Genomic DNA, 13,982 nt, shown 5'->3' on the forward strand with positions numbered 1-13,982 from the left:
GGGTGAGTAAGCTGCGCCTACCAAGCTAAGCTTTCGTCGAAAAGGCGTCACTGCTTCCTTTTCGGCGCCCGCCCTTTATTTAGATGTTGGGGCAAGGCAAGCCCAAGGAAAGTCTAGGTTGGCGCTCCATCTCGGCCGGCATCCTGCTCTCGAGAGGGTGTGGTCCTTGAGCGAACTAGTCATGTGCTGTGTTGCCCCAACGCAGGGGCATTTGGTGAGGAGCTACGGTCCGGTGGTTGACAAGCCACTGATCGGAGGCGACTGGACTGGAGTGCTTTCATCAAATGATGCATGTGGGCTGAGCCATTCCCATCCCAAGTGGTGGCCCGATTCGGCCTGGCCTGGTCGGAAAGAGATTCTAAATCTCGAATATGCGCACCGAGAATAGATATCTATGTTAGCTAGCGGGGGCGGGCTTTCCCCTGGTAGTCCCGCTGCGTCCTCTGACAGTCCGTCTCGTCTCATCTTTCTTTGGCTATACTTGTAGCCAGCCATATTAGCTCCACATTCCACCCTTTTGGATTTCTGACGAAAAAGGCAGTCATCAGTCGCCCCCTTTCCTATTTAGCTTTGCTTGCTGCCTATTATGAGAATAGGTCCCGGTTCAAGCGGCCCGCCTTTCATCATCATCTATACCAGCTGCCACGCACGATCCCATAGGAACGATTTCATCGCCCTAAGAAGCAGAACGCGCCATCACCTACAGCCCTTTCCTCTGCCGGGGACTTTCACGAAATGAAAACGGGCGGCATCATCGTATGCTCGACATTAGTTGCCCTGGTGTATATCCCGGAGTACTCCTATGGCCGATCTGTCACCCATACATGAAGGCCTTGGCCCCGTCCCGTGTGGAGAATGCCCCCCTTACGGCACGGCTTAGTCTGTTATTTTATTTTGTCAGAGTGGATTCGGACCGCCACTTCTCTGAAAGCATGGTTCTTGCCTCCCTCTCTCCTCCCTCCTTGGAGCTCGTCCATTCGTTGGGTGATCCCTTGCTCTCACGTTCGAGTGTTTGCTCGTCGTTTAGGCCGGTGAGTTACATTTTTGCTCATTGCAGTCGCCTCCGGGGTTCTTCGCACCTGGGTAGTACCAGGACCCTTGTGCCCCGGACTGCACTGCCCGCCCTATGACCCAAAACTCAAAATGAGCCTTGCGACGAGACGCGGACATTCCTCATGCTGCGGTTCCCTCCGGTCCGTTCCCGGGTTGGGTTAGGGGAAGATCCGAGCGATTGCCTTCGCGGATCCAAACGTGCTCACAAGGCGCACAATAAGAATAAGACCAATAGAGACTTCATAAGGGACCATTTGAGCTGCAGATCGTAATGCTCCTAGAAAGGCATATTTCGAATATAGAGGACGTTCCCAACAATCCACGAGAATATCATACCCAACTATGAACCGTACGAGCACATCCTCTGTCACCCCCACCGCGCTTACGGCTCTATACCCCAACCCAACTTGCTCTGGCCCTGGGTCCTCCCGCATCTCTTCCTCGGTAAGCGGACCGTGGAAGCTGGGGAGTATCCGCTTGGGACTGATAGAAAACAGCATATCTTTTCCCTCCTGACCCCTATAAAAATCTAGTGGAAGTCCGGTCGCGTCGGAGACATCTTTATCTGATTTTGAGGCTTCGTCGTCCGGCTCCTCCAAAATTATGTTAGGATCGGCTGGCTCATCCTCATCATCCGAAAAGAAAACAGAGACAAAACAGATTTGTTTCAATGACATATCTAATCAGACTGAAATTGATGTCGAAGACACGATCATTCACATCAATTGAAGCAGGCAGGAAGGGCGCGGAAGCTACCGTTTAACGAATGCAATGCAAGCAAGGTAGCTTGCTTACTCTCCATCTAGCGTGCGTTGGCGGCAAGGAAGGAGGCATTGGAAAGACTAGACCATACACATTAATTAGTACAAGAAAGAGGCATTCGGGAAGCGACTAGTCGCTTCTGGCGAAGCTTAACAAAGGCCGACTACTACATAGAGACAACTACTACCAGTCATGAGCGATAGTGAAGCCGTCAGAGGCAGAAGCTGTCGCTTGACGGACGAAGCCGAGCCGATACGATAGGCGGGCGAAGTGAGCGAGACCAAGACGGGCCAGACGTGGAGTGGCGAAGGGGGCCTACTATACGTATACGTGATTAGTAAGCGGTTCAAGACATCGAACGAAAAATCAAGTGAACTAATGAACAGTGTGATTGATCAGACAAGTACCAAGGAGCAAGAAAACGTATGCGCTTTAGCAAGGGATGAGCGCGAAATCCGTTGCTTGTTCTTTCGGTAGCCTTCTTTCATTTCCGAATTTGCTTGCGAGCAGTCCTTGCATTAGTATGAGTTCGTTGACCGCGTAAGGGCGATCCATCTTGATGACGAATTCCACGATAACGAGAAATAGAAATTAATCGTTCGATGTCTGCTCGTTCTCCCCTCTTCAATTCCCAATGAACAACATGATCTTGAGCTATCATTTGTTCAATTTGGTCGATCTGATACTTAGTTAACTCATTCATCTTGATGTTCCCACTGATACCTAATCGATAACGAAGCTGAATGGCTTTTTTCGGTCCAATTCCATCCATTTTTGTTGAGGCAATTCTGACTTGTTCATCGGGAAGTGATCTAGCTCCTGAGATATATGACATTCTTTATCCTTATCTTTTCCTGGTCTTCTCGGCTGGAATCTACAATCTACACCTCTCCAAACACACAATCTCGATTTCTCTTCAGCTATGTCGAAGAGATTTACTTATTTGCCGCGCTGTCAAACCTTCCAATTCCAATTTCCAATTCCAAAATCCCACCCCCAAAGACAAGCGGCGATGATCCGTACATCGAACGCCTGTTTTGAGAAGAGGGCATTGCTAGGATGGTTTGATCGAGGGTCACGACCTGACTAGACCCACACATCCTAGCAACGTGGACTATCCTACTGAGCTAATGAAAGAAAAATGACACGAAGATCGACATGAGCTAGACATGGATGTATCAAGCCTTTCCTTATGTTCTCTCATACAATGAACCTCGCATAGGAAGGGATTACTTAACCACGTAACTATACCCACTCGGGATAGGTGTGAACGCATTCACACAATCCGGGATGAATAAAAGGAATATCTCTAGCAAGGGAATGTGCTTTCGAACTCAATCGAATTCACAACACTTTTTGTTTTTTAACAAGTGTTACAATACGATGCTTTTCGTGGATTGGATTGGTTTTAGCAAGGATAGGATTTCTGATCGGATAGGAAACCGAGGAAGCAGGAGCTCGTCCCTAATAGCGCTAATAATTCGTATTTCATTTATCGTAGGTTCGCTAATGCGTAGGATGCGTAGGAGCCGATGTCCTTTCTACGGAGCCTAGCATTGGTAGTGGTACTTCCGCTAGATACGAGAAATCCTCTCTTCTATTACTTCACAAGTAGTGGATAGGTCCCGCCTTAGACTGCCCCCTTTCTTTCGGGGAAGTACTTATTTACGTAGCCTTTCATGCCCATGCCATTGCTTTGCCTTCGCTTTTCTTCCTCTGGGCATCAAAGGAGGGCGTAGACCAATATTTAATTCTAAAAAGCTCTTCATCGCTCGTCCTTAGGAAACGGACTCGCTTCGCTAGCTCTAGGTGAATTTGCAAAACAGGGAAGAAGGGTATTTTATTTCGAAAGTCAACCGTTCCCGTAACCAGAACCGAACAAGGAAGCAGGGCGTAGACCCGTTACTTCTTACTATGGTGGAGGGGATGCCATTATTCCAATGCGTATTGACTACGTCGTAGGAACAGCGATAGCGATTGCGTGGGAACACCTTTCGCTCGAGGAGAGGAATGCGGACAACCGGCGAATAGTTTTCAGATGAAGGTACAGATCCCCTCTTCTCCCAAAGCTTTGGACCCTCGATCGCAGCAATGAACTCAGCGTCCCACTTAACTTACTTTTGGTACTTTTGAATCTTGTCCCATCCCATAGCTTCACAAGTGAATCTACCTATGGATCCATAAAGTTGATCATTACTTTTCAAATTCTTATTCCATGTGTCCGCCATAGCGCTTATCTATCTCCTGGTCTGATTCATCTTTGGAATGTAACCGGACATATTACAAGGCGAAAAAACAGTGATTTCATCGATTCCGGATTGCCCAGTGTCTCCCTTTCCCTCTTTCCTTTCACTTTCCTCGCATAACGAAAGCATGATTTACCCGAGCCGAGTATCTTGTTAGAGTAGTAGATTCCGCGCTCGAGATGATGTGTGTGACCGGGCAGGAGATTCTTTTACTCCAAAGCCGTTGCGCAGGTTTGTGTGTGACAACTATGTCGATCAGTTTTTAAAGACGCCCAGAAACTATGTCTACAGATTCCGACAGAGAGTACAAGTGGTGCCATCGGAGGAAGCTGACAACCTCAGAACAAGAATGGAAAAAGGATTGATTGCTCGACGAAGTAGTACCAACAGGATATATTAATCACTAGGTTACGGTAATATGTGCTTGTCTCCGAAAAGAAGGATAAAAGGATAGATTAGCAAAGCAGTCACTCCCAACGGCAGATGAAAACGATACCGACACATCTACTAAATCATCTTAACAACCTTGAAGATACGGGATTATATAATAAACTCATTTAGTTGATAGATCATTATTGGATTCTTTTTATTGTGACCAAGATCCATGAAATAGCTCTCTTTATACTACGTTATAACTAGCGGATACTTCCCATTCTTATGTCTTCTTTCCTTATTACGACTCCTGTGCTTAGATAAAATACGACGTTTGAGTTTGGACATAGCCAATTGCTACTTACGGTGCTAGGCCTTTTCAAGCAATGGAAGGCAGACTTGAATGCCAATCAGACATGGCCAGAAGCTTAGATAATATCACTAGTTTCTCTTGTTTATCACTTAATAAATAGTCTTATTTGTCCCAGGGAGCGAGGAGAGAAGATGACAGGTTGAGCAGAGAAAGGTGGGTCATTGTCCCAACGTAGTAGTATTTTTGTTTTGTTTTCAGCTGATCTATATAAAAATAATAGAATAAATAAAGGCAAAGGATTTGGTTCAGTCGTCAAGTACAGATTTCCTTTACCCAGAGTTGGGAACTCTGAATAGTTGTTTGAATACCGACTGCCTTCCTTGCGCTTCAATTCCTCTTATCCAATCCAACTTCCCCTGGGAGCCAAGCAGAAAAGCAAGTCCTCTAGTTATGGATGCAGTACTCACCTCACTAAACTTAGGAAGAACTAATTCAAGTAGAATTAAAAATAGCGAGAAGTGGATGAAAAAGGGATCGAGCCTAGCTCGAAAACAGCTGCTCCTTCCCTCTTTCTTGCTTGCTTTACTCGGTATTCAGTGAAAGATTAGGCTTGGTAATTACAGTTACCAATGGTAAGGATTGGCACGTGAACTTTCCTTTTTATCGAGCTCGAAAAAGCAATGGGTGGGTTGGCTGTGAAAGGAGAGTAGAGTTTTTTAGTTTAGTAAGAAAAGTACTGGGTGAGGCTCCTCACATCCATAACATATTATCTGTACTCTTTTTCAAGCATGCCTCTTTTTAATGACTCTCTTTTTCAACTTAATTGTGGCATTTCATTCTGTTATCGACTAATGGTTGACACTGGAGAAGCATTGAAGGCTCCTTCCATAGATTCCAAAGCCCTGTTTGCTATTATCAGAATATTCTGACTCCCTTGTTGTCTTATTGATCTGACCAACCGCAATAACAACATTGCCATTCGGGGTTACGCGAGTCGGAGTATTAAATAAATGGAATATTCCAGCAGGAGCAACCGAACCATCTTCTCGTTGTCCTTCCATTCTTCTGACCAAGAAAATAGCTCTTGGTCATAAGAATCCAGCCGGAGTTCGAAATCGGAGATAAGAATTGAATCGATTTCAGGCACTTCCCTCAAGCCGAAACCGGAACAGGAAACTTGTAACTTCTAGCCGAGAAGGATAAGAGAGGTTTGTCTTGCTTTGTCTTATAGTGATTGTGTGCCAGGGGTCAGCGAAGAGACGGGACGCTATTGTCCCGGACTACTTGGACTAGTCTACTAGGACTCGGGGGAAGAGACTTGTTTGTGATAGGACGAGAGATCAAGTACAGTGTTCGGTTCAAACTAGGCAACCTCTTCGTTATAAGACCGAGAATAGTATATGCCCCGTCTCACCACTAGCTAGGGCCACCAGCATTAGGAAACTAAGGAAGAGTCGTATGGCTAAGGAATTCAGGGCTGATAGAGCTCTTGGGAAGAAGTCAGTATCCAGCTTTCTTTCATTGATATCACAATAACAAGCGAGGAAAGGACAGTCTTTCAAGAGAAGATAGGTCTTTTTTTCATTAAGGAATTGCGGCGAGTATTGCTTGTTTCCCAGATCCGGTATCAGGACCTGTCGATAGATGGGATGGACCCACCCGTTTGACTCTTATGAATTGATAGTTAGATACTATTGCTAAAGGAAAGTAAAGATAGTGGTTTGTGTTGCAAAAAGCTAGTTCAAGGTCAGGCTCCGTCAAACAGAGTCGTCAAGAACGAAAAGCTGAAAGAATGATGTGTCAAACAGTGATTGCGCACAGAGGTTAGTTAAGTATAGGAACTATTGTCCCTAACGAGAAGTATGCTGCTGTCCCAATAAAAGGATAGTTGGACGGTATCGATTGAGGGAATAGGGATAGGTGGTTAAACGCGATGCTGCGCCTAACTATATAGAACGGTGATCCATGAAGAGAAGTCGGCCAGCTATTAAGTCAGAGAAGTCATCAACCTATTACTAGTGTCAGTTCTGTTAAGAGAAGTCATCAACCTATTACTAGTGTCAGTTCTCTTCTTCCTCTCTACCAATTGAAAGTAAGTATTGATTTCGCCTAATAGGGACAAAGCAAAGTAGGGTGGTCAAGTACAGTATGCCTGGAGTTCGTAGTGCCCACTAGATATCATTGGCAAGTTATAGAAGTCTTTCTCTCTTCTGAGATATCATTGGTCAGTGCAGCGAGGGGCAACCATCATTTCTATTGCTCTGTAAAGAAAAGATAGGACAAGGGTCTTGCTCCACCCAATGGAGATAAAGCACGGGGATCCGTTAAGGGCGTATTGAATCGATAAGAAGCACTTGAATTCTAGTGGGCCCGGCTACCCAACACTAGCCCCGGATCATTTATGTATTATCAATTGATAGTAGGGGCAGGCAGGGGAAACTCTTTATATCAGTTAAGTAAACTACTGATTGTATTGTGGGCTGGGATCACCTTTGCGAGTCGAAGTAATTTCCGGAAAGACACAGAGGAGCTCTCATGCGTGGACCAGCAGTAGCCCTGTCCTCTCCTCTTTGTTGGAAGATGAGTACACATCGGGTAATCCGCCCACGAGAGCCCAATCACAAGAGGCTCATACAGAAAGCAATCAGCCCATAGCCCAATATCGAGACCACAGCCTATTATTCAAACCACAAAGGATCCGTCTTTCATCGTCCAATCTTCTCGATCGAACATATTGACATCAATACTCCTTTCCATGGCCATTCACGGCCCGCGAAGATCAACCACTCGTGCCCGAGATCACTATCCAATCAAAAACCAGACTTCCAAGATCCATCTCACTCAGACCCTTTTGAATGTAGCGGATAACAACGGAGTGGGGCTATCGAATTGATATGTATTCGAATCTTAGGAGCTGGTAATCACTGATATGCTCATATTGGTGACGTTATTGTTGCTGTAATCAAAGAAGCAGTGCCCAAAATGCCTCTAGAAAGATCAGACAGAAGTAAGACGAGCTGTAATTGTACGTACATGTAAAGAACTCAAACGTGACAACGGTATGATAATACGATATGATGACGGTTGTCATTGATCAAGAAGGAAATCCAAAAGGAACTCGAGTTTTTGGTGCGATCGCTCGGGAATTGAGACTTATGAATTTCACTAAAAGAGTCTCATGAGCTCCTGAGGTATTAAAAATACTAGTAGTAGAGACTATGATATAGTAGGGTATCAGAATATAGATCAATTAGTAGATTGTGTCTGACGCATATACATGAAAAAAAAGAATAATTAGATAATAATAAGAATAAGAATTCTAATCTTAATAAAAGGAAGGGTTCGAATAGCATCTACTAATATTACCGAAAACTTTGTGAAAATACTTCTACGAGAAGGTTTTATTGAAAACGTTCGAAAACCATAGGGAAAGTAACAAATCTTTCTTGGCACGTGCCCCTGCTCCTGGTCTTCGAACTAGTCATTAATGGTCGGCAACATAGGTACCCTTTTTCGGTATGCGTTGCGAACACTTTCATTTTTAGCGTCTCATCTTCTCTGGAGAAGCTCAAATCGAACGGATAGAGCAGATGGTCCAACTACAGAACTTCTTCTTTTTCATTACTTCCATGGTCGTGCCCCGTGGCACGGCAGCACCCGTACTATTGAAATGGTTCGTCAGTAGAGATGTTCCCACTGGTGCCTCTTCTTCCAATGGTACTATAATTCCTATTCCTATCCCTTTATTCCCTTTTTTGGTCTATCTACATTTAAGGAAATTCATACGCTCCATGGACAGAGCTAAAAGTGGAGTGTTGGTCAAAGCAAGCCGCCCTATTCTATTACCAGACAAAATGGAGAGAAGCTCATCCGCTAGAAATGCTTTATTTCGTTTCGTTCCCGTTCTTCATTTCCTTATTATCGAATCCATGGGGGACTTGTCATATTTAGAATCTTTCTGCGGTCTGCTCTGTTTACAATTCTTTCGTACTCTCTTCTCTTTACCACGCGATAGGTCAGCGAAGCGTGAGCGGGCGCTCCGAAGTAAAGGCCAAACACTTCGGCCTAAGGGGAATGAGCAACAAAATGACAAGATGAGGTGCCCCGGGCACCCCCATATAGAAAGAAGGGTCGAAGGTTTTGGGCCTGTAGCTTTCCCCGCCCCCCCCTCGTCGAGTGGTGCTTGTTTGGGGGGTGTGCCACCAGAAAGCGGGCTTGAAGCTCTCGCCTTACCAACGAGCCGACTGCTGATGGCTGTTGGTCACGACTACTACAAAAAAGTGAAGATGAATCTTTCTATTTCACATGGAGGAGTGTGCATCTTTATGTTGGGTGTTCTTCTGTCGTGCGACCCGATGGCTTATGTGCGACCTGTGGCCCACGCCTCCTATTCTATTTGTTCAGGGCGGGCGGCGTGAACTCTGATTCGATCCGGGTATTCAATCCCGCCGCTGAGATGCTCAGTTGACTCCTTAACCTTGATAGGAAGATGGCTTATTCCAAAATTCGTGCATAAGGGTAAGGAACTTTGGATGAATTAATGCGAATGGGTGTAAGCCTCGCTGCTCGGAAACACCCAGTGCTGACCACACTGAGAGACACGAAAGCGCAGGTAATGCCAGTTGGCGAAGTGGCGTTAAGCATCCCTAGCGGTACGCAAAGAGAGGTCGTGATGATATCATCTACGTCCGTACCGCTCCTCGTGGAGTAGATCCCGCATCCAACCAACCCTTTTTTGACCAGGGAACGGGAGAATTCCCACTACCGCTGGCAGGCCAGCCGGGCCGTGAGCGCGGTGGGAACGGGCTTCCCAAAAAGCGAGCCCCGGCCCGGGTCAGCATAGAATGGGGGGGACGGCCCTAATGTTGTGTTGGCCGGGTTGCGGGCGGATAAAAGCGGACGTGGGGACTCGGGTCGGGGCACAGCGTAACTAAGAGAGCCATTCCATTTAGGGCGAGACAGAATGGGCGGGCACAAGCGGTCTGGTGTCCGGGCCGATTGGTCAGACGACGACTACTGCACATATTATATTAGCCGCCTATCCCGGAATGGACTGGGATGGAATAGAAAGAACGCGAAGCAGCAAGCAAGGGATGAGCGCTTTGTTGCTAAAGCGGATACGTTTTCTTGCTGGGTTCGGTTTGTTTTTGGGGGGTGGGGCAATAAGCTTGCTTCTTCACAAGCTTATCCCCGCCCCCTTTCCTGTCCGTCCCGACCGGCAGCAGTTGGGTCTCCCCATCTCTCCTCAACTTCCCCGGTCTTCGGCCCGAGCTGTATGAGGCAGAAACTCGTCCCACGTACGGTTCGGAGGCCGAGCCCCACCCCTGCAATAATGGTGCGGCTTAGGTCAACTAATACGAATAAGATACAGTTCACTCAACGATTGCCTTTGGGTCCCGAACTCCATATGGGGAAGGAACGTTGTTGTTTGCGAGGTCTCGATCATTTACATGGACCCACTTCTCATTCCATTTGTGGGAATTTGATGATTTATAAACCGTCCCCAACGAGCGAAAGGTTCATGTTTGAACATGATGAATCACTTCGTGCCGACCTGTTGCCCATAAACTTTCCTGCCTCATATGAGAATGGAAAACTGGAAGATTTTCTGCATCGGTGGATGAAGAATCACGAACATAAGAATTTCTGGTTTAGCATGTTCCCAGAAAGAAGATACTTTTTTTCCATTCGAGAAACGAGGAGCACGACTGAAGTGGCTATACATACAAATCCATTTACGGATCTATATGCTCCGATTGGAACTGGAAGTTCCAGAACTGGCGGCTGGTATACCACCATAATGAAATTGCCTTTTATTTTTAGTATTCGGATAGGATTTCTGTTGGCTTCATCGGGAGGCTCGCGTAGTTTGTTACGTCAACTCCAAAAGGATAAGTTGCATTGGAATCGAGAAAGTTTCGTTCATAATTGCATAAAAGGAGTAAAAATAGTGGCTGCGGCGCGTCGAGGGTCAACCTTGATATCGAATAACCTTTCGAGCCTTCCCCAATGGATCTCTATCCTCCTTTGAAACCAATAGAAGTTCACTGACCATCCCTGTCAAACATAACCCAAGGTAGGATCGAGAGGAGAAGAATAGGACTCTTGCTAGTATCATAACCTCTCGATGGGAGAATGAAACCATTAGATTAGTGGAAAGAAGAAAGAATGGGAAGAAAGCAGCCATGGGCAAGCTTTAATTAATAGAAATAAGTAGGAGTTACAGCCTTTAAATTCGAGTGAAACGAGCCTTTGACGTAGTCACAAATTCGACTGCCCTTTCACTATTATTATTATTTCGAGTAATAGCGGAAGGAGTGCCAAAGCCCATTTTAGTAGAAAGCTGCTGCCCTTTTATAGTAATGCGGAGTGACATAATCAATCGAATTCGACTGGTTGGTTCCCCTTATTAGTCAATTGCTTTTGACGTATCAGGTGGGAATGGGAGAGCCTCTTTTCTTTCCGCAATGGAATCGGCTTAAGCTCGACCTTTTCTTTCATTTCCTATCATAGGGATATAAAAAGAAATCCAATTGCGTTTTTCTTAGTTTAGAATATCAAAAGACATCCCACAACCCGGTCTTAGGTTCAGAGTCGCTTTGTGGGAACTTCAAGAGAGAGAAGAGAGATCATAGCTTAATATCAAAGGTCAGGTATACCTGCCTACGTTCGGCATACACATTCACTAGTTCCATTCGGAACCTTTCTCTAGATGGAATCCTGATTCGACTTTCAAATGCAAGAGCAAGAATGCCGTGAGGGAGCCCTATCTAAAAAATGCAAGGCCAGATCCCACTTTCTTTAATCGAGCGGGCAAGGGATCGCAAACATCTTTTCTTTTCAGAGAAAAGGTTTTCAAAAGATATCCCGAAGGGGTCTTAGGTAAGGTAAGGAGTGACAGCTCTATTCAATAAGCTGGCTCTTTAAGGGAAGATAGGGCATCTCCTAAAATGTGGAAGTTTGGTGCTTTAGAGATAGGGCCGGCACGCTTTGCTGGAAAGCAATAAGTCAACAAAACAAGGTAGGTCTACCCCCTAATAAAGGTTTCGCTCGACGACCCTGTATCCATTCTCGATTAAAGCACGGAGAGTTAGGTTTATTATCTCCAGTTTGATGCTATCTTCTCCACGACTTGGTTCTTATGGATCTCCTCCAGGTCCTAGGCATCTTGTCTCTAGCTCTGCTCTCTATCGGTAGTCAAATCAGTACTTTGTCTTTGCCTGTCTCTGTCCATTCCTTCAACACTGATGGACTCGGAGTGGCATAACCCCTTTAATAAGAAGCATAAGACCTAAAGCGAGGAGATAGAATCGAAAGAATGATAGCAAGTTCTTTGAAAGTGGGAAGAAAGCCAAGGATACGGTGGTGTGTAGGGTCTTTCAAATCAATCAGGAAAGCGTGAGCTGAGAAGGAACACGGCTTTCCGCGCCTTGACAAGTGGATCTACCAAGAATAGCTTTTTCAGCCGTTACTTATTATATAATAGCTCGATCCGCTCACGCATGTGATTGATTTCTCCCCTCTCTTTCGAAAATCTTCCATTCGAACAGGAAGATTCCCTTCTCGCTGTGTATCCAGAACCTGAGGATGATGAGGATCTATAAAGGTTCTTTGATCGAGCTCTCGCTTCGGCTTCTTTTGTTGCCGAAGACCAGGACCCGTCTTATTTGCTGAAAACCTGTCTGTTTTGTTTAGGGACTCTTTCCTTTCAATGGACATACTTGCCTGGAACTGATTCTACCTTGAGAGCGCTTCCCTCTTTTCTGATTCCTTCCCTTTGACCACCGAAAATACAACTTCTAATAGCCATTTCTATTTTTTAGATGTTTCAAACAAGTGATTTTACACTTTTATCCTTCCTGTCTTTCCCCGATAGAGGAGTTTGACCCTTCCACTTCTGCCTTTGCCCTTTGTACTTCTTCCCGCAATTGAGATCCCTGTTAAGGAAGAATATCTCGCTCGTGCTTTTTTTGCGAGGAAATCGCTCTACTTTTTCCAGCGATGAGTGATTGAGTAAGGTCTAATTCAATCTGTGTTATGACCTACCTTTTTTGATTGAAGTAAACGAGAGCTTTACTTCTTATTTTCAAACCCTAAGGTTTGAGCTCGTCCTCGGGTCGGATTCGGATCCTTTTCTCTCTTTTGAAATTCCATAGATATAGATGTCTCGACTGCCGAATCCGAATCCTTAGAACAACTCGATTCCGTTGATTCACTGTCCATTTGTCCTTCAACCGGATTAATGGTCAACGACTTTGACAGCCTTTCCTTCACACAAGGTTTTTAATCCATCTCCCCCGCTTAGGGCAGTAAGGGGAAGTAGCGATATTCCGATTCCTTCGTGGGGAATCAACGAAGGCAGCCGCTCCAGCAGCTTTAGTACTTAAGTTAACGCCCCAGCCCTTATCCCGCGATGAGAAGGTAGATGCGGTAAGCCAACTCCTATCCTTCTTGCGGAAAGGGCATTCAATGCCATCTTCATTCCCTTCCTTGCTTCGAGGAGCAGGTCGAATAGTCAAAGAAGGGGATGGCTAATTCCAGGAATAGAGTAGCATTCTCAAGCACTACCCTCCGTTTTTTTTCAGTCCATATAAAACAGTCAATCTACCAGCAGCAGAGGCTGCAGATACATGTCCACCACCTGTTTATCTACTACCATAAGCGGGAGCAGTTGCAGGTAAAGAGTGTTGTGAGGGCTTTCATTTGCGCGTTAAGGGCAGTTTCTGTTATAGCACTAGAAATCTGTGCCGTTAGTCTCAGCTAGAACAGAGGTTTAGCATCGACTAAATTCCGTATTCCGTACGTTAGGAAGGCGATCTGAACTTTCATCATAGCCTTGAACCGAAGAGAGCAATGCGAACAGTTCAGGAGGTCGCAAATCAAACCCTTAGTTCAGTGCCGGGTTTCATAAGTACTATCGGTCAATCATATCATTTTCTAGACGGAATGGGGTGTAGGCACGTTTATTGGAGCAGTTGGGAAGAACACCGGCCAATTTTTGCAATCGTTAGAAAAAGGAGCTTGGTCAGCCATGTTCCCTACGTACCCTCTCGTTATTCCCATGATTTTCCGTTGTACCTATTCTATTCTCCGCAACCGTCGGTTCAGATCTATCTCGGGTATGGTCACTGCACTCCAATCGTAGTATCTCCAATCTCTGCCTTGGTTGGTGCACCTATGGTTCTTTTTGTTATTGATGCCAAGAAAGAGAAATAAAGGAAGAATATCTTCATTGC

The 13,982-nt window shown here is 45.6% G+C and overlaps 2 pseudogenes; both read left to right on the forward strand.

Annotated features, from left to right (window-relative positions):
* Window positions 1-3,854: 3,854 nt before the first annotated feature.
* On the forward strand, window positions 3,855-9,251 carry LOC123416971 (annotated as a pseudogene).
* A 453-nt stretch (window positions 9,252-9,704) lies between these two features.
* On the forward strand, window positions 9,705-10,912 carry LOC123416970 (annotated as a pseudogene).
* Window positions 10,913-13,982: the final 3,070 nt, after the last annotated feature.

Source organism: Hordeum vulgare, unplaced genomic scaffold (genome assembly GCF_904849725.1).
Source record: "Hordeum vulgare subsp. vulgare unplaced genomic scaffold, MorexV3_pseudomolecules_assembly, whole genome shotgun sequence".
Lineage (NCBI taxonomy): Eukaryota > Viridiplantae > Streptophyta > Magnoliopsida > Poales > Poaceae > Hordeum > Hordeum vulgare.